General features: G+C 42.5%; 1 protein-coding gene across 10 annotated transcripts in view; it reads left to right on the top strand.

Moving 5' to 3' along the window:
* Positions 1-26,015, top strand: part of GALNT9 (polypeptide N-acetylgalactosaminyltransferase 9) — a 439,027-nt gene that overhangs the window by 408,043 nt on the left and 4,969 nt on the right. For 6 of the 10 annotated variants that reach the window (XM_090120751.1, XM_090120750.1, XM_090120746.1 and 3 more), the window contains 4 exons: positions 19,900-20,087; positions 21,649-21,784; positions 24,697-24,824; positions 25,881-25,982. The gene's annotated coding sequence lies outside the window, so the exon portion shown is untranslated. The remainder of the gene's footprint in view (positions 1-19,899; positions 20,088-21,648; positions 21,785-24,696; positions 24,825-25,880; positions 25,983-26,015) is intronic. The other 4 variants (XM_031592751.2, XM_090120747.1, XM_090120745.1 and 1 more) reach the window with 3 other exon arrangements.

Here is a 26,015-nt window from a genome sequence, read left to right as displayed (position 1 = left end):
TCTTTCCATCAAATTGTTAAATAATTTCTGTCTTGTTCTCGATTTAAGACTTGTCCTCTCTTGCTTTGGTTGATGAGCTGAGTCCTTGAGGTAATCAATAGCAGGACGCTCTCCAGTTGTGTTCTGCCAAGTCTTTTACTGTTGCTTCTTGTGACAGCGCCTACAGACTCCCACAGCTTTGCATTTTACGTGCTGTTCAGTGCTGCATGCAGAGATGAAAAGCTGAAAGTACAGAAGGAACCTTGCAATGGAAGCTCCTGGGATCAGGATCCAGCCCACGAGCAGGGACTGTGTAAGACTGGAAGCTACAAATGGGCATGAAGTGGTGAAAGGCCTAATGAAGGCAAAGAGGAAACAGCTTTAACTAAATCCTTCTCATGAGTTCTCTTTGGAAACCCATTTTATATATGGTACGCAGTCACCTAAACAAGCATCATTCTGCTTCTGAGACCTAAGCTGTAAAGACATTCTTTATTATGTACTTCTACCTGAAACTTCTGGTTTAAGGAAGGCCATGTGTGGTAGTGTGTAGTAACATCCATGAATCCATAGGGAAAATTATTTCTTCTCCCACTGGATTCTTGACATACAGTTTCATAGCCGCTGAGGGAAACAGATACCACAAAACTGGACTCAGGAACCTTGGAAGTTGTGTCCCAGTCTGAGTGTCAGTTGGTCCCATGCTGATTTGATCTTCTTTTCCATGTATATCTGTGAAACCAAAGCGTTCCAAGATTCTCTGGTAAGCACAACAGGTGTTTATCATTCTGTTGGGAAACTCCAGCAATAATTTGTTCCAGGGCTCTCAAATATTCATGTGCCCAAGGGAAACAACAGAATGTTGCTTTCCTTACTTATTCTGAGATCTCCATTTTGTTGTAGTTCTCTCTTACATGAAATCATCCTCCCTCATCACTTTCATTAAATTCCTGAGTAAATAGTATTAGCTTCTCAACATTCAGAGAGTTGTCAATGAGGTCTTGTTCATCAGAGCACTGGAAATTGCATTTTTGGCTTTGGTATTTGAGTAAGTATTACAGAATTCTTTTTCTAAAGCAAAGGATACCTTCTTGTCCAATTATACCCAGTGGCAAGAAGGAGACCGAAAAAGATCCCTGTGTATTGGATTAGTTTACCATAGCTTGATTGTGTTGTAAATGCAGGGTGTTCTCTAAACCTTTGTTCTCCTGCTCACATTTCCCTTTGTATGTCACCTGTGCAAATCTTAACATTTATGTGAGAAATTGCTGCGGTTCCAGGAAGATTTGCTAGAAATAATTCCATTATATTTCTCTGCATGTCTGTAGGCCCTGGGTGTCTCTACCATTAGATGACTGTAAAGCAGCACGTGATGTAGGAAAATCCTGATATAAGTTCCCATTGTGCACGTAGGGAGTCTTATGCTTTCAATGGTTTGCAGTGTTTTTATGATAGTTTTTCAATCTAGTATTGCTGGAATTGATTGCTTTATTCGTAGCCTTTGTTTTTTCTGTTTTGTAACGCTGTGTCTTTCTTACCCATGTGAATGTGGATCGGGATTGTAAATTAAGCTCTTGATGAATTTTAAATTGGGATATGAGGAGCTTGTTTGTCTCACTGAGAATGCAGAAAAATGGGATACGTGTCTGTGCTCGTGTGACTTACAGCCAGCCTGTTCAGTAAAAAGCTGCACACAGCAATAGCGATGTGTTTTTTAAAGTCACCCTGAGACAGAATTTGCCATTTGTCAAGTGAAAGCTTTTTGATACCGGTAAAAACGGCATAAATTACGTTTCGATACTGCCAGCAGTACCCATGGGAGACCACAGTTCTATATGAAACAATTGATTCTACTGATATAAGCAAATTAGGTTTTTGCGACACAGGGAGGAGTTTTCCTTTTAGTCTAAAATGCTCCCCATTGAGTGCTCCCACCAGGTATACTATGCTTTCTGAAGTCATTAATGTAGATCAAAGAATAATTAGGCTTTGGCAAGCATAAGGGGATTTGATTAATCAGACTGAACAGCATCCTTTTATCTCATAATACCAACTGCCTGTTGATTCAGCATGGTGTGATCAGGTTTTAAGAAAGCACTTCTGCAATTATTTTCCCCTTGCACAAACACATAACATCAACACTGAGCAGAATCCATCCTTTTATTTGTTAGCTTTCCCAAAAGTAAAGACTAGGAACCAATTTATAAGCCATACAGCAGATCCTGGGTGAAAATAGCAGAAGGCTGCCATGAATTTATAGCTGCTATTTTCCAGTGGTTGACATACTGCTTATCTCTAGGTGATAGGTTTTCTCCTGGCTACATCTCCGTGTCTATTACTATGCTCTGTTAGCCAGTAATTAACCAAATTAGACTTACGTGCAATGATGAAGTCTTAGAACACTTGCACTTGGCTGGATCAGCCAAAAGGTTCAGGTATCTAGATGATTTAATGTTTTTTTGCATTAGGCAGAGTTGATCTGTAGCACAATTGTCTCTGTGTGAGTACAAGTAAGATTTAGGCTGTTAATTCTTTTAAGAAACGTCTTCCCTTTGTTTCTGAGGGTACATCACACCGAAACATTAATGGTATGACTAAATCAGCCTCCAGTACACTTGGTTGTGTTTTCCCATTATGTGGCCCATCTTAAATCTCCTTAAGAGGACCTAAAACTAACCTGCCTTCATTGGAATTGTTATTGAATTGAACATGTACATTTTTAGCCAGTCTTCAAATTGCTTCAGGAGCATTCACTTAATAGATGCAGTTTTTAGATACTGAACCTGAACATCTAATTCTTTGTGATAGGCAGAGACCATCTGTCTCACCCTGCAGTTCATGTGTATTTTAATACCTACAGAAAGTAAGAACATAGCTGCATCATTCCAGACCGCATGATTTTTCTATACCTTTGCAAATGTGCTTTGTCTGTTAGCATACAGATGTAGAAGATCCATGGATTCATTGTTTGGGGACACAGTCCTATATAGTGAAAGCCTGGCTCTTTCTCTGGTACATTCTTATTCGCTAGCAGGAGCTTGATTTATTCATTGAAAGCTCTGTTTGCAATTCATAGCCCATTTTTCCAAAGATTCCCATGCTCTCTGCCAGCACCTATGCCATAGCTTTGTAAAAAGGGCATGCCCTGCCACCTCAGCTTGTGGATGGCCTATCAATTCCTGGGGCATAAATGTTTATTTCAGATGGAGCAGGGCAGAAAGTCAGTGGTGTTAACATGATCTTGTGTCTGTGGAGCACTAGGAAGACTCTCTAGCATAAAAATGATGAGGGCTTGGCATACAGAGACCTCATCTGGCTTAATCACCTGGCTAAACCCTAGAAAATTACTATCAACATTTTAAAGTGCATTGATTAGGCCAGGCAAGAGGAGATGAATCAAACCAGGATTTTTAAATTGACTTTGCACTTTAAAAAATATATGTATATAGGAAAATACAGACCTCCTTCAGCTGCTTGGGTCGGTTCTGTTGTGTGGTGCTGATAGGGAATGGAAGAAAAGCTTTTAGTGTTAACATTTAAGTTGACCTTAATGGCCAGCCTAACATTTGAGGTAGTAGATGATGTAACTGGGAGAAATTCAGGCTTTTAGGAGTGCAGGACTCTGGTGCTGCAATGGAGGGGTGTGAGCATGGAGGAAGCAGAGGAAAAACACACTGCCTGCTTCACCCGTTCTGTTCCCTTCTTTAAAACATCCCAAAGGAGTTAATAGCTATTAGCAAGGCTTATTTTCTGTCACCGTTGTTACCCAGTCACTTCCAGTTCATTCTCCCTTTCCCAGAAACTGTAGGTGCTGGACAGGTTGTGAGCACATCTTCTGCTGTGATAAATCAGCCCATGCTTTTTGTGCACTTACTGCCTGACATTTACAGTGAACCGGGCATACCGAAGAATAGCAACGTTATGAATTCTCACCTTCTTCCCAGAAATGGTGCTCTGCTTTTCTCATCACACTGCAATATAACAGTGCGAAACACCAGTAGTGTCACTGCTGCACGAGTGCACGTGCCTGGAAGCAGCCAAAGGCATCTGGGGTGTGCTGGGAGCAGCCCCAAGGAAATGATTGGACTGGGAAGCCCTTGGGAAGGAATGCTGGTGTGGAGAATGGGGCCTGATGGAGGGCTGGTAAGGAATTACTTTAAGTCCAGCAGTTAAAGAGGAAACAGTACAGAAAGCTGCTCTGTGTTACATTGCATTTCCATATGAAACACATCTGCGTTTTCCCTGGTTGTTGAGGTGGAAAAAATAGAGGATCATAAAATAAACTTCATTGTGTTTTATGGTAAGAATATGATTTTCAGCTTCACTGGGAATGGGTTTTCCTGCTTTTTAGTACAATTGTAGATGCTTTCCTCTTTTTGGTAAACTGGAATACTTTCCAGCCCTCCGTGGTCAGCTGCTAGCAAGCAGGGATGGCAGAAGGCCCTGGGGAAATGGGAGCCTTCAGGCAGAGTGCCCAAAGAACCACTGCCAGTCAGGGCATCCACCTTGCTCCAGTCACAGATAACAGAATTTACTTGGGTGTCTGAAGGGTAATAGATTTTCTGGTGGGTTTTGTGCCTGGCCATTGTGGAAGAGGGTTCCACACAGTTGGCATCCACGGTCTCAGGGAAGGAGGGAATTTCCACCTAAGATTAATCTTGTGGTATGGTCGAATGGAAGAAACATACTAACACTCTTTGTACAGGAAATAGTCTTCAATTGATGTGATGTAGTGGCTGGCAACCCTTCTCATGACAGGGGTCTGCAATGGATGATCTTTGAGGTCCCCTCCAACCTCAGCCATTCTGTGATTCTGTGACCTCAGAAGAAAGCAAGCGGTCTCTTGCTTTTTCTAAAGAGAGCCTTACAGTTGTTTGGTTCTCCACTGCTTTCCACCAGTCACAGCTTCCACACAAGGCAGCACGGCAGCACCTGCAATCATCCTTCAGCACAGCACATGGTGCTGGCTTCCTTCCAGCTCTCAGAGTTGGATTTAGTTAAAACAACAATGATAAAATGATCTTTGCAAGTGGCCGGGCAGCAAATCTCGTCCCACGCTGTGTGGTGCTCCCTCCCAAGGTGCAGGGAAAGGAAGCAGTGCAGCAAGTAGGCAGCGTTTCCTTGGCAATATTTTGTTTGTTTTCTTCGCTTGTATCCGAATTTCACTGAGGAAACAGCGTGTTTCCTTTCACCAAGTGGTGAAACATACATACCACAAGGAAAGCGGGAGAAGTAATGCTTTTATTACCAAAGTATGCGGAACAAAGTGCTTTCTTCTCCCGATTTATTTCTAAATCACATTCCCACTAGTAGTTGCATCTATTTCCTGCAGTACAGTCTGGGTGAGAGAAATCTGGGAGAAATTACCTCAATAATGTCTTTCTAATCTTTCTTGTTTACAGCACGGGTTTTGTTCAAAGTCATTATGACAGGCGGTGGAAGATTCTGAGTATGATGCAGTTATTGAATTTTAAATGAAAACTAAATTGGCTGTGGTAGAGGGGAAAAATATTTCATAACGCAGTAATTTTTCCTCAGGGTACAGTTGCTACATTTTATTAGAAATAAGCAATTTTCACTATGTCTCCGAAACGTATAGAGCAGATAAATGTGAGATATTAATCTAAGGAAAAAGGCCTTTTATAAGTATTTAACAGCAAATGGTGGCTTTAAGTTTGCACGTTTCCTGTGTATTTCTGGTGTGCCTGAGCAGCTATTCACTCATTTTACTGAAGTAAAACATGGCTTTCTGTATTGGACAAAGCTCTCTCATGGGGTCGATTAGAGGCTATTTGATGGACCTATTTGTGGTATTTTTCTGCTTAATCTGTGCATTTGGGAAGCGAGGAGCATCATCTGTATGTGCAAGGTACTGCTCTGCACACACTGCCTTCTGCCTGCAGCTCTGCTATGGTGGAGCCAAACAGTGCACAGCTCCCATTGCATGGACAGGGCTGGGCTTTCTCATAGTGCTGATCCACCAAAGCAGCGATGGGAGCAGAGTTGCTGTGAGCACTGACGTTCCTTAGCAACCCCACGTAACTTTGGGTTCCTGCTGCCAACCAGGTCACGTTTGTACCTGCTCCTGCCTCTGTGGGCTTCGGTGATGTTCGCTCATTAGTGTTCCCTGCTTGTCTCCTGTTTGTTTCGTGGCTGTAGATCATGATGCAAATCTAAATTCAGCGTGTGTTATGTAGGCTAAACGTGGCAAGCAGGCACGATGCAGTTCAATTTGAGCAGAGCCTGTAGGCTTGCAACAAGAAGCAATTATGGAGAAGTCCTGGTTTGTTTGGGCTCAGGTTGCTCTGCACTTTGGAGAATAAAATCTATGTGGGCACTGAGTGTAAAATGAAGTGTTACAGATGCCTTTGGAAGAGTATGGGCATGGGATTTTGTTAGATCCTTGCAGGCTGCTGCCATTTTCCAAACCTGATCTGGGATTGGATTTTTCACACTTGTTTCGCAGTGCAAAAATAGAGATTCAGGGGAGGTTTGCAAGCCAGCTTCCAGCAAACCTCACATTAAGTGAGCTAATTCAATTTATCTTTACTTATCGAATGCTGCGATGAGAGACCATTTAGGACTGAATATGTTAATGTAAGTCTCTTTCCAGATTAATCACGAGCAGTTATATTTTTATGATTTAGCAGTATTGTTTATGACTAACATTTACAGAAGATTACTGGTAGATTTTCAATAAAAGCTTTTCATCTAAAACTTAGATTATAACAATTTTAGAGCTAATTGGACAACCGCTGAATTCAAAAGCTGATAAATATAGGGAGTTTTTCAAAACTCTGTATTGCGTGCTGCATAATGGCAGGTTAGACCTCCAGATGCATCACTGTGTGATGAACACACAGCTCGCTAAAAATACTGTTGTTATTCATTGGTTGAAATATATCCTAGTCCCTAAGCAAATGGAAGTTCTCCCCCCTCAATTCAAATTAAATCAGTCATAAAAGCATTTTCCATTGAGCAAGTCATTTCATTTTAGAGCACATAACAAAATCCCCAATAGCACATTTTTCCCTCTTTGTTTGTTCACTCTGTAAATGTGCCAGTGCTTTGGTGTCCATTGCCTGGCCTCCTACATTGTCTATGTAGGCTTCACAAACCAAAATGGGATACAGACGTGTATTAAGAGAATGTGATTGCAAAAACCTGGAGGAGAACTTATGGATCACTTGCAGTTTCTGAAAGTAACATTTTTTCCTTTTTTTGTGCTGCCATGTGACACATAAGTACCGGTCTCCCTCGAAGGCTCTGGGCCCTTGATCATAAGTGTTGAGATCATCTCAGTTAAATGCATGGCATGGCAGCACAGCCTATGGGATGGGCAGCTGGGCTTAGCCTGCCCCACCTGCAGGAGCCTTTCTGGACAGAAAGGCAAGGAAGAGAGGCAAGCTTGTGGTCCGTCATGCTTACATCACTTCCCATCAGTCATGGAAAAACTTCCCAGTAAAAACACTGAAGAAGGTCAAAAATTTCTAGTCTAGGGAGAAACCTGTCCTCTCTTCCTCCCAAACTGGGATTTCATGGTCTTTAAATTTTGTTGTCAGATTTGCCATTAAAGCTCTTGAATGTTAGCACAAATACTCTTTCCATTAACTTCACACATGAACAAACACTTCAGGACTTCTCCATTTGCATGTGTGCATCGGTATGCAGACAGTGCTATTTCAGACTATCCCCCATTTCATGATATTTTAATTAATTGTTTCCTGCTTGTCAGCATTGTGTGACAGTCATTCAATGTTAGTTTTATATTTTGCACAAACCTTGCTGTAAATAGTCCTTCAGCATCTACATGAAGAATGTAAATGTTGTCCTAATTTCCAGCATCATTTACATGCCCACATAACAGCTATCCTTGTGAAAGCAAATTGAGTCTGTCACGTCATCTTCTATGGAAGTCTAATTCTTGGTAACAAAAGATATTGCAGCTGACAGATGGAGCTGCACACTACATAATTAAGTCTCTAGTGTATGTCAACTGTAGCCTTTCAGACACCATTAGTCTGACCAGTGCAGCCATTTAGGTACTCAAAAAAAAAAAAAAATTAAAATTCCCTTGGGTAGACCTGGAGGTTTCTGTGAAAACCAAACTCCAGAATGTGCTAAAGCGAAGAAAATAGGATCGTGTTCATCGCCAGACCTTCCAGTGATAAAATTTGATACGACTCTTTAAATCCTCACTTTACTTCTTTCCCTTTTGCATTTATTATGTCCTGAGTGTAGCTAAGCATAAACTCTTCTCAGTAGGGAGGCTCATGGAGTCACTGGATGGAAAATACATTTTCTTTAGAAAACTAGCTCCGGGAACCCCCAGCTGTGCAGAAGATGCAATTGTGTTAGGTTTGTAATGGTAGATTGTAAAACTTAGGAAAAACTACAAAACAACAGAAAACTTTAAGGGAAGAAAAGATGCGCTTAGCGGTGCGGTGCGTGCAGAATGAAAGGAGAGCCAGGCACCCTGCAATCAGATCTCACTATCTGTTGTGCTCAGGGATTGCTGTGTTCAGGGCTTTTCTTCCTGCAGTCACAAAGATAAAAACAGGAGGTTTTTCAGTAAGCTGTTCTACGGCTCTGCTGACAAATGGTGGCACATCTCACAGCACTGCCTCTGAGTACGTGAGCTGCCCTGGTCTGCAGGAATACCTGAGCAATACCAGATCTCTGTTTTTTCCTGTTACTCCAGTGTTTCTAATTTGTTCCTTTTTCTTTCCTTCCTTGGAATACGTTTCCTGAAAGGCATTATTGACAACAGCAAAAGCAGCTCTCAGAATACAACCGCTTGTTCCTGTTCCTCCTTGCTTTTTGGTGCGCCTTGTGTTGTTAAAGACAGGTTCCATGCCGCTGTATCGTTGTAGTTATTAAGGAAGGTTAATTTGGCAGCTTTAATTAAATGACTGGCAGAGAGGCACAGAACTGTACTCTTAAAGGTCTGCCCATAAGAAGTGCACAGTGGCACAGCCTTCCCCTGCAGCTCGGAGCTGGGAGGGTCTGTCCCTGCAGTCCTCCTGGTCAGACCCTTTGTCATGTGCTGTTTCCCCAGAGAGCTGCACACTTGGCTTTGCTCTATGGCTTATATTAGGTAGGTTTGACTTTAAGAAATAATCCTTTCCGTGAACAGAAGAGTGAATCTGTCTCATTCTGAGAACTGCTCTTGATGGTGAATTTGCACTCTGTCCTACATCTTTCAGGCTGCCCACTCTAATCTGGCATAGATGTACAAAACTTGTTAGAAGACTCAGCCTTCTCATCCCATTTCCATGCTCTTCCACAACTTAACCAAGTTACAACACTATCCTCAGGCAAAATGCATTATGGAGAGTGCCATTACCCAATAAACCACACGTGGGGTCAGGCAGGAGAAATTTTTCCTTGTGATCACCTGAGAATAAGATGTCAAAAAATCCCAATTTCATCAGTCAGACTTCACATGCTCTTTTCCCCTGGCCCGTGCCATTAGATGCTGATGTGGCACTGCTGGCAGAAGGGGCTGCTTTGGTTCTCATGCGGTGGTGTAAGGCAGGAGGAACCTCCAGCTAAAAGCTGTGATGGCTGTGATACATCAGGTGTAAGACCTGGAGAGACCTGTATGAGATAAGAGGTCTTATCTCATACACCAAATTTTCAGCAATTAACAACTGTAAAGGCAATTGCGATATTTTACAGATCATCCTTCCTACAACTGTAGAAAATGGAAGTTAATGGAAATACACTTGATAATACTTGCTGGCTGAGGGGCTTACATTAGTGATCCAGTAACTCCAAATGCACACTTAGGTAATAATGCAGTGGATGAATCAGGGAGGAATGAGATTTTTTCAGAGAAATAATAAACATATTTCTCTCTCACCAGGCTCAGCTGGGATATTACTGCTGTTCACATAGCCAAGCCTTTTGTTGCGGAGATGAAGTGCTGTGTATAAACTTGTTCATTACCAGCAACCTGACAAACACTGAGCTAATATCATGTCAACAATCAGCTGGGGATAATGCATTTCCTCTCCTCCTAATAGATTTCCTTCTTACATATAAGCAATACTAAATATTACGGTGGGGAGAAAAGGCAGAGGAAGAATGTCTGCTCTCTGTGATATGCACTTCTTTTAATTTGAAATACTAGGGACAGTGAGGATTAATTTGTTTGGGGATTATCCACTCGCAGAAAGAAACTTGCTGATCGCTCAAGTGAGTGCCTGCTGCTGGTGTTTGCTGCACTTTTGTCCAGCGGTCACCGCTCTGTTCGGTGAAATCATTACGGCCAGAGGTGGGGAGAGAAGGCTTCATCACAGCTGCTGTTGCCCTGTTGCAGGTCTGGTAGCAGTGCTCAGGGAGGTGTGTCGGTCAGATCTGCTGTGTTCACTGACCAATTTGAGGGTTTGTTCTTTTTTCCTATGGGAAACCACATTACCCCCACCAGGCGGGTTTGCTGTCTGGACAAACTCATAGTCAGAAAAGGCTCAGTGCAGCACAACGTAGCACTTAATGGCACGTGTATAATTGTGTTTTATAAAGATTTTATAAGAATAGTCTGAACGATATTAATGATGTGTGAGCATAGGTGGCAAGACGAGATTTATGTTTCAGGCAATTACATTTTACAAGCTGAAGTAGAGAACAAAGGTAATTAACAAGAATAATGAAAGCACTACCTTGCCATAAATCACTGTTAAAAAGAGTAAATAATAGAAGACAAAGGGATTATGAGTCAAGTTCGGTCATTATTCATCAATTTTAGAGGAGGAGGGTGGGTTTAATTAGTGAAATGGCATAGCACTTGTTTGGGGCTTTTCATGTAATTTTGATGCTCTTCTATTGGGAGAACAAACATCTGATAAATGCAGATGGCAGTGATTGTCTCCTCCACATTCCTGATCAGTGCAGGAAATTTCACTTCACCCTCCTTTTAATGAAGCAAATGGAGCTATTAGTAGGAGTGCTGGAATGAGGAATTTTGCAGGTGAGGGTGGCAGCTTCCCCGATTTGTGAAGGAAAGAGCACCTGCTTCTCCAGCAGTTCAGTTCCCTATGAATTGCTTAGTTCCAGTTTTTTATCTGCCAGGCTTTGTGGATCAGAGAGCAAATCAGCCTCCGCTGGGAGTACTCTTATCTATTAATTACTTTTTCCTTTCCTTATCCTAAGAGAAGCTATTTCTCATGCTGAGCTATGGGAAGTTGATGCTGAAATGTTCTAACTGCAGATGTTACTGGGGCACAACCATGAGATGGAGGCACATGGGCTCTTTGTGGCAGTGCAGGCACAGCACTGGCATCTTCTCCAGGTGATTTCTTTACATGTCTCAAGGAAGCAGCTCACCTTCAGCTGGTTTTACCCTTTCTCCCCATTCTGTTAAGTCTTACCAGAGGTGAGAGAAGTAACCATATCTCTTCCTGCAACTGCCTTTTGTAGAGTGGAAACGTTTGACCTTCACAACACATGAGATTACAGCAGGTGACGTGGACTCAGCATGGCTTTTTTTTTGTGGGAATTACTTAGCTTAGTCCTGGCAGCATGAATGGTTCACCATCCTCAAAGGCTATCAGAACCTAGGAGTGGCTGTGTGCTACGTGTTTCTTGCTCTCAGAGCAGTATCATGTTTGTTCCTCTTCTCTAAGCAGGAATTCATTCTCAGTGCATGGAAGAGGGAGATGTAAGGCTCTTCCTCTGCCTGTGTTTTGCATCTTTTACACGTGATGCCCTTTGGACAGATCAGTGTTAACTAGATACTAGAAGTCTCTGTCATATGAAAACCTTACAACCCATCTTCTGCTGTGAGCTGTTGGCCATGGCACTTGGACACATGCTTGATAAGCATGATCTAACAGCTTAGAAAGCAGAGCATTAGCAGATGGCTCACTGCTTAGCACAAGCACTGCAGTGTGATGTGAGAGGCTCAGCCGTCCTGATCAGGGATTTGAGCTGATCTGATTATCCCTCAGCGAGTTCTCCTTCATCTTCAGTGTTGTAGGACAAAGAAGGCACTGCTTCCCCTGGAATCTTCATAATATAGGTTATGAGAAAAAAAGTGAAAAATTATGAAAAAAGAAATAACGTGACAAATACTTGCTCAACACAGAGAAAATGGAGACAGATGTGTCTGAGTCCAAAAATTAGCAGTGTGTACTTAGGAATAAGCTCCAAGTGTTGAAGCTTGGTAGGATGGAGACACAGAGACACCGAAGGAAGCCACATACCATATAGTTCAGCTACAGATTTTCCCACAGATAAACAAAACGTTTAGCAAAGTTTCTAAGCGTGTATCTTAAGATTTTAACCGATCCAAAGGCTTCTTTGGAAGTTGTTCTTTATTCTAGTTATTCTAAGCAGGGCAGAGAGAATCAGGGCTGAAAACGCAGCGGAGTGGTGAGAGGGCTCTTTCAGCCTGCTAGCCTGGGATGCAATTTTGCCTGACTTCCCAGAGTACCTGGTTGCTACTTGTAGACACATCTGATTTCTCGTTGCCAGGAGGACATGCTGCCGTTCTGATAAGGAAAAGTAACGCCAGGTTGTTTCTCCATTCCCAGAACACAAATCCATTTTTGTAAGCTGTTAGCCAGATTATGATATGAATCAATATCGCCTCTGTAGTTATCCCCAGTTGAAGGCCTTTCATTTGCACTTGGTATTTGTCTATTCTGGTTTAGTGTGAAGCAGGTGGGGGATTTCTTTGCACTGCTGAAGAATTGCTACAAGGCACTGTGAGAGAAAGCTGTTTTATTGCCGGGTGAGAATCAGAAGCATACGCAGTCTGTTTTGTAGAGCATTAGGGCATCCTTTGACTGAAAAGTACCATAATGAGAAATGGACTATTAACTGTTATTCATGGTTACGTATGCAAAGCTTGTGAGCCAAGTTTAATTAAATCCAATAAAGACATATGCAATAAAAATGAACAATTAGCAGCAGTGAGGGGGTCTGATCTGAATCTGTGAAGGCTTTCTTCATCCCTGTTGTATAGTGAGAAATGAAAAGAGTACTTCATCTCAACTCCGACGTGTATAGAAACAGAAGGCTCTGTATTGCCCAACTGCAAGGGGGTAAACTCTGTTTCCTTGTCTTTATCCTTGATGATACGCTCAGCGTAACTGCCTAGCCTACCAGTTCACCTTCAGGTACTGACAAAATGCTGTGTGTCACACAGAGAACACGTCTTATAACTGTAAAAGGTTACAATACAAATTGTTATGAGCTCCTACAGGAGGCCTGCTAATCTGTGCAAACAATAGCCAGTAGCTAGCCAGTGTTCTAGCACAGTCCATGCTGCTGGTGGGGATGAGTGCTAAGTAATGCTGTAGGGATGCACTGCTGAGCTTATGATGCTTGTTCAGTGTCCCAGATTCTCTGTGCTGTGTTTCATCTCTGGTGATGCTGTGTAACAGTGTAGATCCCTGTGAGAAGGCTTGATGTTTTCCCATGCATTAATGAAAAATGAGTAAGGAGAGTTTGTGCAGGATAAGTGGTGGATCTTTGCTGGTCTGGCTCACTTTTACTGGAATGGGCCAGGGAGGAACTCATATGAAACATGGTGCAAGGAAATCTGAGGAAAGCTGGTGTGTAACTTTTGAGTAGTGGAAGCCCAGCAGGGGCTGCGTAACCCTTCACAGGCCAAGCCCCAGGTAAGGATTTGTTCTTGGCTTCCTCCATGTGCTAAGCTGGCACACAGTGCCATGCACAAAAAGGAAAATGTGAAACGTTAGCAGTGCTTCTTAGAATCTCAACTTGGACAAGGAGTTTTGAGAGCTCAGTTTTTCTTGCAAAGGGATCGGCCGACTTCGCTTGTACTGCAGGTAGCACCTGTCCTCCAAGTTGCATAAACCAGCATGAAGTTGGTGAGAACCCTGCACTGAGAGTCTGGTTGGTAAAATGGGAATGGGATGATGTCTGAGCAGCATCAGATGCGTGGGGATGCAGCATCACCTCTCAGCAAACCAGGCTGCCCGTGTAGCCTTGGGTGATAGCTTCCCATGGAATACCCTTTTGCAGTACTGATACTATTGCGTTCTCTGTAAAGATGTGAGGTCTGAATGCAGGTGCAGTGAGTACTCAGAATTTCACACTTTCCTCACGTTCACCTCCCTCTCTTTGTATTTAGGCCTGGGGAGTCAAGCAGAGCTACCTTTTAAAGATGCCATTGAAAATTGGGGGTGGGAGAAAAGTCTTCAAAGGCTGTTGTGGGCGTGGGGAGGGATGGGGATTTCTAACGGGATTTAATGGAGCTGGGAGCTGAGTTATTTAAGACTAGAGCAAAGATCCTTTGTATTGACAATTCGCTGTATGAGCCATAAACTCTTCACTCTGCGCATATAAAAGATGAAAGGACCAATTACTTATTGAGGCATTAAACACCCAGGGGACAAGGACTCCTGTCTGGCAATAGTAAACATATCGACTGAAACCTATTTGAATTTCAAATTGCCAAATGTCCTGATTTTTGAAAAGCTTCCTATGATAACCAAGGTCTGGAAAGTCAATTGAAACTTAATTCTCCCCAATATCTCATGGGGATAAAGTACATGAATCCGGACAGATTCAATTATTTAATTTTAATGAAAAAATAGATAGCTGCTTTATAATTTCCTTACAGAGCAGTAGATGGGAGTTCAGCTCCTTTTTCTCAGATGTTATCCCAGGATAAATGACAGTTGAGGTCTGCCAAACACAGGTTGCTGAGAGGTTAATGTCCAAGGATTTTCTGTTCCCTATTGTCCCTCTGTCGCCCTTGACGAGGTCAGGCTGATTGCCAGGCTGATGTGTGTGCTCTGCCTGCAGGTGGTGCGGATGCTATGGATAAGGCATTACCCAGGGGGTCTGTTACGGGTTTGCTCTACATCCACATGTTGCAGAAGAACGTTTGATGTCTCATCCATTGGAAAGACTCTCCCAAAGCAAAGCAGCCACAGGTCAGAGCTGCTGCTCTCTGCAGGGTGCAGGAAGGTACTGTGTGACTGCTTTGAGGACAAAGTGAGAGCAGCTGGGGGAAAAAGCCTCTCAGATTCTGCTTCTCTATTTCGGATGGCAGAACAAGGTTCTGTTTGGAAATGCTCCTAGTGCCAGCAGAGGAGTTTGGGTGCTCTGGGAGTGATGTGAGCCCCACATGACTTGCCTCAAATCATCTTTCACGACTCTTGCTACATTCATTACTAAGATAATTTTCATTGTGATTAACACCATTAATGTGAGTAACAATGGAGTTAGTATTTCTCTGTATTTCACAGCATTGCTTTAAACTTTGACTCCATGGGACACCATGAAAACAATTAGTGTAATGTAATCATGGGTATTTACTATTTGTTTTCCTTTTGTTTTCACAATAATGCTATATACAGAACAAGATACACAGCAACAGCAGGGTTGTTATCAACACCTCAGAGGAGTTCATCCTCCTCTTTGTATGCTCTGCACACACAGAGTGAACATCCATAATCGTAACAGTTGACTGCATGTGTACTGAGGGGCAGAAGAGACACCTCCTTCTGTGTGCTGTCCTTGACCTTGGCATAATAAGGTTTTTATCAGATACAGTCAACAGGAACACCACACAGTGCTTCTGGCTCAGTAAAGCTGCTGTTTGCTGATGCTTCTTTTTTAATGGGTCCATGCTAAATAAGAGAGGATGAGTTGCTGCATGTAAGATACATTCAGCTGGTTATGAAAGAGATTTCGTATCCCCGCCTTTGTCTCCAGTGGTTTCTGTTGGGATTCCCATCATGCAGTCATTTTTCTGTATTCTGTTTTCTCTCTGGTCTACAGTCATAAATGAAGGCATGCATTCATCACCACGGCAGCTTTAAATATCAAATGCTTGATGAATTTACTCTCAGATGGCCGGAAGCAATACTGTGATTGCAGCGTTTTATAATCATCAAGACTTGTTTCTCTAAGCTGAATTAATTTGCATGAGCAATGAGTTATTAGAAAAGTTGCTGGTAACTGGTGTATACGAGCAAATAGTGGGAGAACTATTGCAGACTGTGCTTTCCTTGGGGGAACTCAACTTTGCAAAACGTTTTGAACCAGTGGGTGAAGAATTGTATCTGGGGGCAAAGGTTTAAAATAGAAACAAGGAATCCAAGCCTCTGTGGTCACATCTGCGGAGTCAGGCTCCCTCTGTGGCCAGACAGAGCATTCCCATGTTTCTACCAACGCCCATCTCCAGCTATGGCCTTACTTTCCAGCAAATCCAGCACTGGGGTTTGAAATGCATGTCAAAAATACAAAGAGAAGCATTGCTCTTGTGTAAACTCAACCTGTCACTTAAGTGCACTCAAGAATTCTTGATGAGTTAATTGTGTACCAGCAGATGAGATACTCTGTCCCCTTTCTTGCAACATCTAGGCTCTATATTCTGCCTGCTGACTCAATCAGTAGGAGTCAATGTCATGCTCACCCTTTTGTGATCCCAGCATTTTACATCAAGGCGGTTTGGTGGCATACGGATCTGGATGGATGATTGGGCTGGCATTTGTTCTCCTGGTGATGGCTTCTTTTTAAGGAGTTTGATTTCTCTCTTGTGGCTGAGGGCCAACATTTGTGTCTGCAGCAGGATCTCCAGCTTTTCTTTTCTGTGAAGGTGCTTAACCACTTCTGTTAATTACCTTAATGGAGGGCAGTGTTTACATTTTCCAGTTTTAGTGAGGTTTCTCCATCTCATCGTGGTATTCATTGCTGTATTAGTTGCTTATGTACAAAAGCATGTGGCATTGTGCAGAACACTAATAACAGGTCTTAATGACTGTGTACCTCCCTCTCCTTTTCCAGTCTGTGCCTTATTGATGTTTTCATTAAGCAGACCAAGCAGGCTGGATGCACATACCTAAATGTCTGCTTTGCATCAGAGAGAAAGACAAATCCTTAAAGAAATTGGCTGTGGGAGGATGCCAAGCAGCGAGCTCAAAAGGACAAATAAAAGCACTCTGAATAATCACGTTGGAACTTCTGATCAGGAGAGATGGCAGAGGAAAAGCCTGTGCACTGCTTGAGTTTCCAGAAAATTCTTCTAGATTATAAGTGTGCTGGGAAGAAGATGATGTGGAAAGTCTCCTGGCAGACCTGGGTGAACAGCTTTGGGTGTGTTGTTGAAATACAGTGGGATGACCTGTTAGCTTAAGGGCTCGTGTAGCCTTTCTGAAATGGTTTACCAGTCACATTTTGTCATGTCCGCTGCTGTGATGATTTTTAATAATTCCAAAGAAGGGGAAAAGCCATAGGAGGAGAGAGTTTGCTATCAGAACTTCTTGTGGTGGGACAGAGTGATGCAGAATGACATTTAGCAGGTGGATCTGTGACAAATGAGACTTCCTGCAGCCAGGAACAGCAGTCCTTGCTCTTGTTCTAAAACCTGATACTTGGCTTTCTGGAAAGCACTGTCGCTGTTTCTTGAGGTGGTGGGAATGATAAGAGGGCTGTGAGATCCTGAGTGTTTGTGTCTACACATGGTGGAACTTAATGATTCCCCATGAATGGAGCTGATTGCTCAAGGCCAGATCCTGGCAGGTGAAGTAGGAGGGGGAGAATGGAGACTTAAAGGCATGGTTGTAGTCAGAAGCCCAGTGAGCCTTGTGTCCTTAGCAATGGGGAGATCTTGTGCTGATCAGAGATCCCCTGACAGTAGAGTGAAACCATTTTATTTCATCTGAGCATCTGGACCAGGAACCGAATACCAGTGAGAACAAAGCCAAGCCCTTCAGTGAGATGTAGAGAAGTGGCTGTAGGTTCTGAGAGTCCCAAGATGCTAAAGCTTCAAATTGCAAATATAAAATAAGGCTATTTTAGGTCAATTTTAATCATTCTTAAAATGCATTAATTATATTTTTTTCTAATGCTCGGCCTGTGCATTTTGACTTCTGTTGCCAAGGGAACTTGGCTGTATCAGTGGAAAGATATGAAAAATAGTGCTAATGAACCCAGTTACTTCTGAAGTGTTCAGAGTAGAGGACAGCATGGTGGATGTGCAAATTTTTATTGGAATTCACTTGGAGGACCTGAACAGGTTGCAAAGCCTCCAAACAAAACTTGTTATTCTGACAGCTTTAACGTGGATCTTCTCTTTCTAGCTGCATATATGTATATTTCTCTCTATATATTTGTATACACATGAATATATCCTTGGTTCATGCTGCCTCATATAAGAAGGCACAATTCCTTTGTCTCCTAAAATGAAGACACTGCCATCTCAGTTTTTGTTCCCTCCTGGAGCTCTGGGGATGGTCTGTGCAAAAGGCACAGTGATGCTTTTCTTCACACTTTTCTTCTCACCTTGGGAATTCTGTCAGGTGCTACTTCAGAGGTGTTTCCTTCATTGGATTTGTGAATTATATTCAACCTTTATTTGCCCGTTCATCAGATCACCCTCTCTTTTGTTATTCCTTTGAGAAGGATCCAGCATGAATTGGAATTTATGAACTATCAGTGTCTCCCATGCTCACTAAATATGCCAGCACTCCACCAAACCTGATGGATGAGCATGAGTAATAACTTGGCATTTTGTAGAGCTTTTCATCAGAGCCATTTCAAAGCCCTTCACAATGGAAGTATAATTATCTCCATACGGCAGAGGAGGAATGGAGGCACAAAGCTCTCAGATCAGGAAAGCATCCAGGTCTCCCAAGATCTCCCTTCAGTGCCTTGTCACTGCCTTCACTGCTGACCCAAACCCGACTCTTCGCTGTTGTTCCACCTTTCTCTCTTCATTCCAAGGGGCTGCTGGGGAGAAGGCAGTGAGTTTGTACCTTTTCAGTGTCACAAAATGCACAGCATTCCTAATATAGGTTGGTCAGAGCTCTGTAAAAATAATTGAGTTTCAGTTTATATTCAGAATAATAACTTAAATGGTAGTAAGTGTGTTCATTGATATCTAATTTGGTGTGGCTAATTTCCTCAATGCTAGTGAACTGCCTGGGTATTTCTTATCGCCTTCGCATGTTATCTGAATCTTGTTGCACATTTGTCCTGTAGCCATGTAACTATGAGTTAATTGCATGGTGACTGAATTTATGCTCTGCTATGGAAGGATTTCTCCTCACACAGATAAACGATAGATAATTATGGTGTTCCGTCTTTAATTAATGTAAATTAAAGGGTTATTTGACTGATCTTATGTGCAGATTTGGGGAGCTCTCACCACTCCCAGTATCATCAGTGCTGCTCTGTAGATGTCAGGGGTTTTGCATGGGAAAATACTGTCTCTCTGCAGCAGGGAATGACATGTATGTAACATTAAACGTTTGCCCATTGTGGCACTTGTGTTTCATCATGCCTTGGAGAGGAACATGCCGGTGTGCTGTGACCTATTTACAGAAAATGCAAGTCAATATCTATTAACTTCTCCCTGTTCTTTCAGTCAATACTTTGTCCTTAAAGCAGTTGTTTTCCTTCGCCAGCTGCACAGTTCACGATCACAGAGGAACTTTTCTCACCTCCTTCCCCCAGCACTTTTTCCCATTAATATGGTCAAGCGGTGTTCATTTAAAACACACCTGAGACATGAAAGATAAGTGCAGGATGGAGACAGCCACCCGGCACTGTGGCTTTCTCAGCTCTCCTTTGCTGGATGAACGCTGATTTTCACACATTTATTTCTTCCCAGTGCCTTGGGCAGGGGCAGGGCAGGAGGATGCTTTGCTGGAGCACAGCTGAAGGTGCAGCATGGAGCACTAACTGCCCCCCCCTCCTGCTGTTGCTGGAGAAATGCCTCCAAGAGTTAACAAAATTAATTAAAAACTGTCTCATATAATTAAAACTCCCATTTGACCCACATCATCTCATGTGCTGTGGAGAAGGAGACAGTGCTTGCTGGCAGCCACCCGCTGCTGCATCCTGCTGTCCTCTGGCACTGTGCAAGTTGGACACGAAGGTGCCTCTGCTCCACGGGGCTTTGTGCTGAGCTGGGCTTTGTTGCTTTGTTTTCAGTGAAAGCATTTCTATCTTCGATGTGCAAATGGAGTTGCTGCTGTCGGGGTTCAGCCCACAGGAGTGTCGTGCAGCTGCAAAGAAGAGGATGGACTCAAAGTGTCACTGCACAGTGCGACTGCTGAGACTGTGGGGTGAAAGCATGCTGGATTGGGGATGCTGGGAGAAAGCACAAGCAATCCTTCAAGGTACTTAAATAATGTTTCATGACTCAAGTGAAATGCTCTTGTTAGGCCCTCTGGAGGAGAAATTGACGTGTGATTTTTGTGCCACCTGCAAAATTAAAAGAAAATGCTGTTGGCTGCTGCATTGTCTCCTGAAAAGCAGAGGGACTGGCAGAAATGTAATTAAATTACCTGCAGCATTCATCTGTTGTCATAGCAGCCCTTGCAGTGAATACAACAATAATTTCATCTACAGCTTAGCTTAATGCAGCCTCACCTAGACCAGCCTGTAAGCAATTTTTTTATCCCATATCTGGCAAAGAAATAATTCAAGAGTTCCCATTTCAGTTTCACCAACTGTAGTCTACTGCAGTGCACAATCACAAATTATGCATTTGCTGCATTACTCCAGCATCATATAGCCATGACCATTACCTATGGGTGCTCTTGTGTGATTCAGAGCTCAGATTAGGTGCCTATGTCTTCTTATAGCCTTAAAAATTCCAGTATCACTGCATCGACTTATATGCAAGTAATGAAAGCACAATGCAGTGTTATTCTATCTTGACTAAGTCCAAGAAGACCTAGCTATGCTGCAAACCTATGCTAAGTAGTACATCTCTAACTGAGATGTTATTGATGGACCCCAGGTGCAGTGGCTCCACACATCTCCTGTTTGCCCTTCAGTAAATCTAGAATGAGCTCCATGCTCAGCTCAGTGTCCCATAGGCAGGCAGTTCCCTTCACTGTGCTTGGCAGGGATGGGCCAGCAGAATGTCTCTGCAGAAAGGCTGAAGAATGGAGAGAGCATCTAATCCCTAAGGGTGGAGCACCCATTAAGTCCAAGAAGGGGTAGTACTAATTTCCACTGATTACTCTGCTTTGGGTGCGGTGGATTTATCGCTGTAAGAAATTTCAATAAAACTTGCTGATATTCTATTTTATTCTATTAAATAGTGTATTTTCTATTTTCCTCTGTAAATGACAGCTATTTGCCACTTCTCTCTATTAGTCACACAATTCAGAGATGTGGGAGTTACATTTCAAGGGAGCAATTAAAAACAAATACAAAATGGAAGAGTAAGATAAATGTGACATATATCATCTGCAAGAAATCAGATATATCTGGGAAATATCTCCTTCATTTTGTTTCTCTCCATTCCTGTTAGGCAGTTCTAGGGAGCTGAGGTTCATCCTATGATGACTTACTTTTATCTCACAGATTCAGGAATTCACAAGTTGAAGATTGTTTAAAATACCATGTGAAAAAGGCTACCCTGTGCATGGGTGAGATAAGCTGATTTGTAAGCTGAGGCTTTCCTGAGCCCGGTGCTTAGTGCATTCTTCCTTTGGGCATGCTCTGCTCAGAGCACTGAAGCTTTCTTTCTCTGGAGCGACTGTGCATAATAACCTCCTCAGGCTAAGCAGTGCAAAAATGAGTTGTTGGAAGTTGATTATGTGTTGTCCTTTTACTTTTCATCGTATAAATAGACCCAATAATAAATCCACATGCACACTACCTTTCCTGTGATGCTCTCAGGAGCTTTACGCAGGAGCATAAATAGTATTTGTTCCTGTTTTACAGATGAGGTAGGAGGGATGGCAGTAACAGAAGAGCACAGCTGAATCTCAAGATTTCAAGCAAGGATAGCAGGAGTCTGAGCATTTAAATATGCCTTTGCCATGCTGGAGCATTCCAAGCAGTGTGTGCTTCAACTTTGGTGAGTATTAAATAAATACCAGACTGTTCTTTTCTCAGATTGTACTAGATGTACTTTCGAGATGTACTAGACAGAAAGCAGGCAGGAGGGATACAGGTGAGCACTTGTCCACCTCTGGTACCTGAAATGGATCACTGTCATACGTAAAATTTGCTTTTCTTGGGCTCAGATACAAATTGTTTCATTGGTCAACTTCAGTTCCCATTAAAGCCAAATATGATAAATTCAAAGCTTTAAATAATCACAAGTGCATCCAAGTGACCACAGGCCTGCAAGGTTACAAGGGCTTAACTACTGAGAAACCCTGCCTGACAGCCATCTGTTGGTACTTTCACTGTGAAGCTGAGAAGGATGCTCGTTTAAAAAATGAGAAAAGCTACTTACTCCACAAAAGTTTTGTTCTGAGTTTCATCAGAAATACTGCAAAGTCAGAAACAACAAAGTATCGCATGATTTAGCTGCTACAGCTCGTCTAACCTACAAATAACTAGTTTTCCTATGACTTGCATGTCACATTGAAAAAGCTCTGATTTCTGCTCCAGGGAACATGGCAGCTTTAAATCAATGAAACAGCCCACCCAGAGAGGCAGCAGCAGCAGGGTTCTGCTGCAGCCTGCCCCAGGCTCCCTGGCTGCTGCACTCATGTCCCATGGGGCTGACATGGCTGCAGCCCGTGGGCTCTGAGCAGCCTCTTCTGCTACAGAAGAAGCTGTAGGGGAAAAGGAGAGATTGAGCCTCCCACATCTCCTTTTGCAGACAGATTCCTTGGCTGTTTCATATTGGAGTATTGGAAATAGAGATGATGTTGAAGGATTTAACAAGAGAAACCACTGAAAAAGGATTGAATGCCACTAGTATTTCTGATCTGATGCAAAAATGAGGTCAATTGTGAGGGAGTAAACTAAAGAAAGAAGGAAGTTGAAAGATCCAACGGTAAATATACCGGAGGTCGTGGGACATAACAAGTTAATAAACTCAAAGGGATAATTTAATTCGACACCAAGAATGTGTCTGTGTGCCCTACAGAGTAGGTAAGGATTTGACGTGACAAGATGGGAAGGTTTTGTTATCCTCTTGTCTTGCTGGGATTTGCTTCAATTATGCCAAAGAATGTTACTTCATTCTTGCCCTAATAACACTGTAGAAGAAATTAAATTACTCATATGTAACAAAAGTGAACTGATTTTGACATCTCTTCGAGGCAAAACTCCCTCTGTGCTAGCTCCTAAGCACATTCTCCTTCACTTAAGGTCTCATGCATATGTATGATTATCACTCATAGTAAATATAAGCACTTTGTGAGAACACAAATTAACTGCAGAATGTAATGGAGGTTGCCAAGGGTATTTTTTATTGTTGACTGTAATATGAAGTCTACAATATGGGTACGATAATGAATGGGTCACGAAACATGCAGAAATAATCCCATCAAAGGATGCTGTGACATCAGAAACCACAACAGCAAAACTGATGTCACTAGAATCCCAAGCTGCCTTTATTGAGCTTTTATTGCGTTTCATTTTAAGAGAAGCTTCGATTTGACTTGAAGGTTTTCTTTATATTTTTGTAACGCTTCTATTGGTGGAAGGAACAATTAAAGACAGTGGAGCTAAGAAAAAATTAATTTTATTTTTTAAGGCTGACAGACCTTAGCTTTTGGTTTCAGCTATATTAGTAACAGTAGGTTGTCTTCAATGTGAATGCTTTTTCTTAGTGTTTGATTGCCTTTTATTATATTGGCTGCGTTTGGGGAAGTTTTTTATCTCAAATTTAGCCTCCAGAAATAAATCTTACAACCTTGCAACAAGTTGAATCCTGCATGGCACAGCCTATTGTCTCAGTGATCTGCTCTTCCAGGCTTTCATTAGGAGGAAAATAACATGTCCCCGACTATGTAGCATTTAAAACAAGAAAGCTTTATTTTTAAAACCCATTACTTTTCCCAGCCTATTCTGAATGCAGCTATCAACCTTTTGTTCTTCTGAGAAAACAGCGTTTTACCTGACCTTTTTCAGACTGATCTTTATTCGGATCCTCCCCCCCCAGGCCCTCAGTACCTCCAGCCTTCAGGAGGCATTCTGCTGCTGCCCTGTCTTTAGGGCAGATGCACGACTTTCACCTCCTGTGAACTGTTGTCCTAGACAGCAAAGGCCAGTTTTGAGATGGATTTTCCTGAACCGTTTTTCTGTCTTGAGCCTCAAGTCTTTTCATGAAGCAGGGATGCAGTTTTAGGGGGGAGTGCTGAGCTTTCCGTTTTGAACCAGCTAAAGAAGCAAGAAAGACTGGGAGATGAATGGCAGGGAGCTGGACCAGCTCTGCGTGCCTTTGGCTGACCACTGCAGCACTCAGGCTGCACTGATGACCCAGGGAACAGGCAACAAATCCTCTTTAGGCTGTGATGGATCTCCCAGTGCAGGGACACACTGGCAACTCAGGCATACCCTCATTTTAAGGAACAAATCCAAGAAAAGAAGTGAGCAAGTGTATTGCAGGCATGGGAGGAGTGTGGAGGAGGAAGGGAGCTAAAGCTTCATTGCAAATGACGTTGTCCTCTCCATCTATGATTGAGTAGATGAGGAAAATGGAGACAGATGGCCCGGGGTTAACTTTAACCATGCTTTGCTGCAGTTCAGCATCACAAGCTGCTCTGCACAGCACGTCACAGAGGTCAGCTTGGTGCTGAGAAATGGTGTGTGGGGGGAGGCACTGAGCCAGCAGAGCGTGCTGCAGGGTCAGAGCAGTGCACTCAGAGCACCACACATCCAGAGCTTAGTGCTTCTGATGCAGCTCCCAAATAATATGTCCAAATACCGAGCATTTTAAAAGACATTTACAAAATAGGTGAAATATACAAACTAATAGAGAATGAAATTTCTGCTTATTTTACCCATCATTGTCTTTGTTTTTTAAAGCAAAATGAGCCTGGCACACAGACAACGGCAAACATAGCATTTTAATGACACTTAGAGCATCTCAGAGGACCATTCAAAGCAAGAAAAAAGTGGTGATGTCCTTAATGACAGCAGATGGTTTCTTCAAGGTGAATAATTTTATTGTTTATTGCCCGCTTTGTGTAGTGCAAGAAATGACATTTAAGAAACTGCTCAAAGATGTTGTTTCAATGCACAAAGAAAACATTTAGGAACTAAATTATCTATACCAGTGACTGTGTCATCACCAGAGCTTTAAGTCTGGCTTGGAGGCACGTAATGTACTGGCAGTGGGACTATCAGATGGTGGGCTTTCAGAAAACTGAACGTAGGAGTCAGGCGTGTGCTTGGGAAATGTGTCCCCTACAGTGTTTTGCAATAAACACCCTTAAAATCAGGAAAGAAATGGGAAAAAAACAAACAAACATACATATGTAGCTGAGTTTTAGTAGTTAAGCAGCAGTAGAATGTGCCCAGTTTTAGCAGCTTGGTCTGTCAGTCACTTTGGTATCACTTGCTGTGCTGCTGCCATGCTGGTATTTTAAAATTGGTTGCATGCAGCTTTGCTAAAGAAGCGTGTTAGAAGGTCTGCTTTACTGTATTTTGCTGCTGGCAACAAAAGCCAAGGGTTGGGTGACACTCAGCACTGGAATGCTGGTGAAAATACAGCCTGTAAGGAAAGAAGTATGTTATAAGAGTAGGCGATCTTATGAAGCTTTTATTATGTCCCTTTTTCATTCTGGGAGAAAATGAAATACCGTTCAAAAGCTTTCCTTTTCCAAGATCCAGGTCTGGAAGAAAAATATTGTATAATGCAATAGCACTTAAAGTGTTCTTAAATCTCTTGTAAGCTTGGGTTCAACATTTCATCTGGAGCAAAGATTTTAGTGCGTTCATATTTGGGGAAGTCTTTCAGCTCATTTTCCTGGTTGTTTCTTTCTTCTTTTTCCTCTTCATATTCACACACTCCTCCAATTCCTGCCTTAGCAGACATCTGTCACTTCTGCAGGGATCACACTGAAAAGAAATTTAAAAGTGTGACTTTTCCCGCAGGTAAAATACATATTGCTCACTAATGCAAACTGGTTTGAGACTGTGCTTCGCCTGTGCTCTGCCCAAAGCTATCTGCCACCCATGACTTTGGCCATTTTCTTCTGATCTTGCAGTGGGATTTGAAGCCTGTAAGGCAGGTGTGTGCTTCTGGAGGGGAAGAAAAGGTCTCTGAAGGTAGAAGAAAGAAAACAGCTCTTTACAACTTTGTGGTTCAGGTTTGTTTCTTTCTTTTTTCAAAGATACTCCTG

This window comes from Phasianus colchicus, chromosome 18 (genome assembly GCF_987193195.1).
Source record: "Phasianus colchicus chromosome 18, bPhaCol1.hap1.1, whole genome shotgun sequence".
NCBI classification, from domain to species: domain Eukaryota; kingdom Metazoa; phylum Chordata; class Aves; order Galliformes; family Phasianidae; genus Phasianus; species Phasianus colchicus.
Note: the sequence above shows the minus strand (reverse complement) of the source record. Positions and strands in the feature narration are given on the sequence as shown.